A 6000-nucleotide genomic window follows, 5' to 3' on the forward strand; every position below is an offset into this window, starting at 1 on the left:
ATACTTGTTTAGGACTTTCTTTCCAAGTTTAGACAAGGTCTTACTTGATTCCCCAAGATCCTTTGCAAGTTATATAAGGTAAGGATGGTTATTTCCTTAATTACATAGATTGCATGTTCTAGTTTCTATATTTGAATCTTTGGTTTATTTCCTTAATTAGATTCTTACAATGTTATACTACTGATGCAACTACCTTTATTACAGTAGCATTACTTATTTATGCTAAATTGATTCATGTATGATTTACTTACCAAATATATGCAAGTTGGATGTTATTATTGATTTCTTTTCATATAAGAAGTTACCATATATGTGATGTTATGGATTTATGTTTGTGAATGATTAAGTATGGTTTGGAAAGGAGAGGTGTCCTTTTGACACTTTTGTCCTTGGACTTCTATGGGAATATTATGGGATGTTTCCGGAGATGCCCTTTGGACACCTTCCTAAACTGTTGGATGACATATTTAGGGTTGTCTAGTAGTGTTTGGCTAGGGTGTCCCGTTATGTCAAACCCTAATCGGAGGGGTATTGAGACTGAACGACCCATGGTAGCAATGGGGATTCATGGGTGCTCAAGATCGGTAACCAACCTGTGAGTGGATAGGAATCACATTGTGGGGGCCATTTATTGGTAGGGTTGCATATGGATAGACTTGTGCTCACGGGCGCTCAAGACCGGTAAGCAACCCGTGAGGGGCTGTGAGAGCATCCCATTTACCATATGTGGATGACCTATAGGGTTGATGAGTCTGTAGTCAGGGACTATGAGGACTCTAGTGTGAAGGATGCCGGAAAGGATCGCCAGGGGTGAGGAATGGACGTATCTGGATCAACTTGATGTCACTAAGTAGGAAACTTGCATTTGGCTAGGCTTTGACCTTGACATGCGCCGGTACTTAGACCAATGGTGATGTGAGAGAGTGGTGACCTATACCCACAGCCATGGAATGTTCTGATGCCGGACCCACTACCAAAAGACATTGTATGATGAGACCTTCCTAAAGAAGTACGGTGCTATGACTTAAGGCATGTCTGCCAATAGAGACCAGCATACATAGAGTTAGAATCATATTGCATCATGTGTTTCATAACATATAGCATTATACTTTGCTTTGAAATCCTGCTATTTATGTTGTTATGGATTAACTGCCTTACTGGATTTCTTTGAAACTCATTCCTTTTGTGTTATGTATTGTTAGATTTCTCTACAGGTTCAGAGTATCATGACTGCTCGTATGAAGGAAGGAGAAGAGACATATCTTCAGAAAGGTGATTGCGGTTATGACAATTACACTGAAGATTCTGCGGGTGGTTATGCTGCATACGATGCTTAGTCCAACCATAGAGTGGAAGCGCCCTTGCGCCATTTTTGAGATTTATACTTATAGAGATGTTGCTATAAGATTGAGAATAATTTAGTTACTTATTGTACCTGCTACTGGGATTAGTTTTCATCCCTTTCCTTTTCTTTTTGGATACTATTCCGTTGTCGGTAGAGTGAGATTTCCGCCTCACTTTACTTATGATTTAGACATTTTGATTGTCTTTCATACTCTGATGATATATGATTTATTCTTTCCTTATTTGGATCTTTTGTTTATACTTTGTACATTGATTATTTATGTTCATGATTATGTTATTGTCTATGTGGGAGGTTGATTACCTCGATACTTGATCTTCGGGGCTATGGATCACACACTTGGGTATGCCAAGTAGGGTACCGGCTGGGTGGATGTGACAGAGTGGTTAAGGAAATCCTAACCACAGAAAGCAATAACGGAACATTCTTGAGTCATAGATCTGAAACGACTCATCTACTCTTAGAAGTGAATAATAGAACACTTGGATTAGAAACTTAACCGATGAAGCATAACTGAATATTTCTGAATAACATACCATAATTATACTTAAACAAATGTCACTTAATACAATAAAAGAAAAGTGCATAATACACAATAATAAAGTGAAACAAAACGAACTTCATTAATTTCAATAGGCTGAATGGTGAGAAATGCCTTGATTGCAGGTTGCAATCCCTTGAAAAATTTCTTCGCTTTGGCAATCTCAATCTTCAAAGAGTCACGAGCAAAGAAGTGAAGCTCTTCAAACTTCTGTTGGTATTCCAACACCGACAAAGATCCTTGAGTAACAGACATAAATTCCGCTTCCTTCGCATCCTTCACTGCTCCAGGGAAGTAGTTCTTGCAAAAAGCTTCCTTGAACAAATCCCACGACACAACGCCAGCATGCAAACCTTCCAAAATAGGCCGGGTGGAAGTCCACCAAGCGTCAACTTCATGTTCCAACTTCTACTCGGCAAACAAAATTTTCTGGGCTTCCGTACATTGCAAATGAAGAAAAGCTTTTTCCAACTCACGTAGCCACTTGTTAGGAAACAAGATATCCTTGGATACTCCAATGAAGTTAGGAACTTGCATCTTTAGAAAACTCTCCATCAAACGAGTATGAGGAGTTCCGACTAATCCACCAGCATTCAGAACTACGGCATGAGGATTTCCATTGACACCAGCCAACATCTGGTTGAACTGAGCTGCTTGCTGCTACATCATATTACCCATAATGTTGGCAATATCACGAAAGCTTCCGACATTCGGTGCACCGGATACATCAGGAGTACCTTGGTCACCAGTGTGGGTCTACTGATCATGACCACCGATTGGTATATTGTCACTTCCGTGACCACTGGATTCACCACGCCCACTTCTTAACGTAACCATTCTGCAAAAATCGAAATGTCAAAAACACCGAATTTCGAAGTTTCGACACAATCCAAAAGTCCAAATGATTAAAAATCTTAAATCATGCTTAAACACATCCATTTAGTCATCAAACAATCAATCATTGGACAAAAATCACATTTTTCCAAAATCCAACAGCACTTGGGGCTACCGGGTCCTTTGGTCGAGTGCCCAGTCGACCAATAAGTCGACCAAGGCTGACAGCAGGCGAAAAATAGGTTTTAAGTGCCAAAAACCCATTCAAAACACACTTCAAACCTTGCCAACTTGAGAGGGGACTCTAGAGGAGAAGTGCTAAGGCAATCCTAAGTGTTTTCCAAGTAGTTTGGTGCTTCAACAACAACACTACAACACTCAACAACTTCACACAAGGTAAAGCATTCTTTTCTTCTCAAGTTCATCTTCTCAAACTTGCAAATCATCCAAAAACCATGTGTTGCTTGTGTCTAATGCTAGAAATCATGCTTAAGAACACTTAGAAACATGCTCCATTAGTTTTTAGCACAATACCATGCATAAACAACAAGTTCTACAACAATCTTGCACTTTCACATCGCTTTCGTACCGAAATCGTTAACTTTAGAAAAAATTTGATTTCTCTCAAACCACTTGGAGTTTTCGCACGAAATCAAATGCTACACACTCAAAATGATGTTGTGAATGTGAACATGTAATTTGATCTCACCAATTCCAAAATTTTCAAAAATCCACTTTTGACCTAGAATGCAAAATCCCCAAATTCCTTCTTGCTGAATTTTCAACTTTAGACTGAGATTTCGATCGATTTTCTCCAAATAAAATTCATAGCCATGCAATTCCAAGTATTGCACACATGCTAGTATGTTCAAATTACATTTTCCCCAAATTTTGATGAAAATTACGAAGATGCCCTTCTAGCAGAATGTTCGAAACAACACTAACATGTAATGTCTTTTATCTTTTCCAACAGACATCACACCATGCAGAGAGGTGGACGAGGCAGAGGTAGGATAGTTGGAGCTAGGCGAGGCAGAGGTCGAGTTCCAGCTCATCCTAGAGCAAAGGTCATCTGACTCGATCGCTTCGACACACCACAGGCAGAGTTCCTGTACAAGGCAATCTTCGAGTATTGCCACGTAGAGTATGGGTGACTTCTTCACTTGCGAGAGCTGAGAGTATTCTGGATCCGACAGCGATTCGACACACAGGCATGCATTCATCTCTTCACGGCGGACTTACCCGTCTATCCTGAGCTAGTGAGGCTGTTCTTCAGCAACCTTACGTCTGTCGAGGAGGCCAGAGGACAGGGTCTTCCTTTCAGACTCATCATAGAGAGCAGTGTCAGAGAGACAAAGATCCACTTCTCTACTAGGGAACTGGCACACATTCTCCATGTACCACACTATCCACGACAGTGCTTATGGATACCTACAGGGGCTGAGGTAGATCGCTTCTTGATGCCATACGAGCTTCACGAGATATGCGCTACTCTCTGGGATGACTAAGGGTGCTACCTTCCGAGAGATAGTGGACAGATGACAGATTCAGCTAGGATCATCTGTCGCATCGTCGGCCGAAACATCATACTGAAGGCCGGACATCACAACCGGGTTTCTATGATGGAGGCCGTAGTCATCTACCGCATCTACACAGGCTTTCAGATAGACTTATCCTACATCATCCAGCAGGTCATGATAGATCTAGCGGCACGTCCTTGCATGAGGAACCTTTGCTTCGGGAGATTACTGGCATTGATCTTCCGACACTTCGGGGTTAGTTTGCAGGATACAGAGGAGCTTACTGGTTCACTGGGATATGCCATTGGGACTAGGATTATCAGGTAGATGAGGCTCACTCAGACTGTGAGATCTCTTGGTCCAGATGGTGAGGAAGATATAGATGAGGATGAGGATGAGGTAGAGGCTCCAGCAGATGAGGGTGATGCTGGTCCAGATTCTGATGATCAAGCAGAGGAGGATACAGAGATGCATGAGGCTGATCTTGAGTATCATGAGATTACAAGATCACCACACTTTGAGACAGGAGGCCCTTCACATTCAGTCCCAGAGACTTCTGATTTAGGTGCTCAGATGAGATTGATGACTTCCATGCTAGAGAGGATGGAGGTCAGACAGGAGCAGATGTATGAGAGGATGGAGTCACGGCAAGATAGGATAGAGTCTCAGATTACATTGATGGCCGAGGACTTCAGAGCATTCAGAGATCAGAGTAGATCACCTAGATAGATTGTACTTAGGATTTCCCTTTATGCTTTTCAGATGTAAACTCTTCTTAAAGTTAATGAAGTTCTTTTTGTTTCACTTTATTATTGTGTATTATGCACCTTTCTTTTATTGCATTACATGACATTAGTTCAAATATAATTATTGTGCATTATTCAGAAGTATTCAGTTATGCTTCATTAATCAAGTTTCTACTCCAAGTGTTCTATTATTCACTTCTAAGAGTAGCTGAGTCACTTCTGGATCTATGACTCAAGAATGTCCTGTTACTGTTTTCTGTGGTTAGGATTTCCTTGAACTTTGGGCTCTGATATCACTCTGTCACATCCCCCCAGCCGGTACCTTAACTGGAATACCCGAGAGTGTGATCCACAGCCCCGAATATCAAGTATCGAGGAAATCATCCTCCCACATATACAATAACATAATCATAAACAGGAAATAATCAAGGTTTAAATATTATAAACAAAAGATTTAAAATCAAGAAATGAATAATCAATATAATCATAGTGCGAAAAATGATACCAGATATCCGAAGATATCAAAAGAAGTAGAGAGACACGGAAACTCACTCCACAGATACAGCGGAACGTAGTATGTAAGTCTAAAAGGAATTACAACTTAAACAAAAGAAAATAGGAAAGACAAACTAAACTTAAGAGTCTTCTATCCTAAAGATGACATCTTCAAAATAGTGGACTTCGTCAGTCCAACAGAGATGCTCCAACTCTACATTGCCTCTAATTTTAGTATGCAATGTGATTGCCTGAGGGATCATCAGAGTAATCTTGATTGTCGCCAACACCTTGTGTGTAGTACGCTTCATCGGCTTGCATTTCATCGTACTGTCGTCATAGTAATTAGTACCTATAGAATAGTCTAACAAAAGATTGTACAAAAAGGAATGAGTTTCCAAAGAAACTCAGTAAGGCAAGTTAACTCATAACAGCATAAATACATATATCAGAACATAACAAGATGCAATGCAGTATGAAACAAATAATGTATGTATGCAT

Source organism: Hakea prostrata, chromosome 9, assembly GCF_041222555.1.
Source record: "Hakea prostrata isolate BN-2017 chromosome 9, UWA_Hpros_2, whole genome shotgun sequence".
NCBI lineage: Eukaryota > Viridiplantae > Streptophyta > Magnoliopsida > Proteales > Proteaceae > Hakea > Hakea prostrata.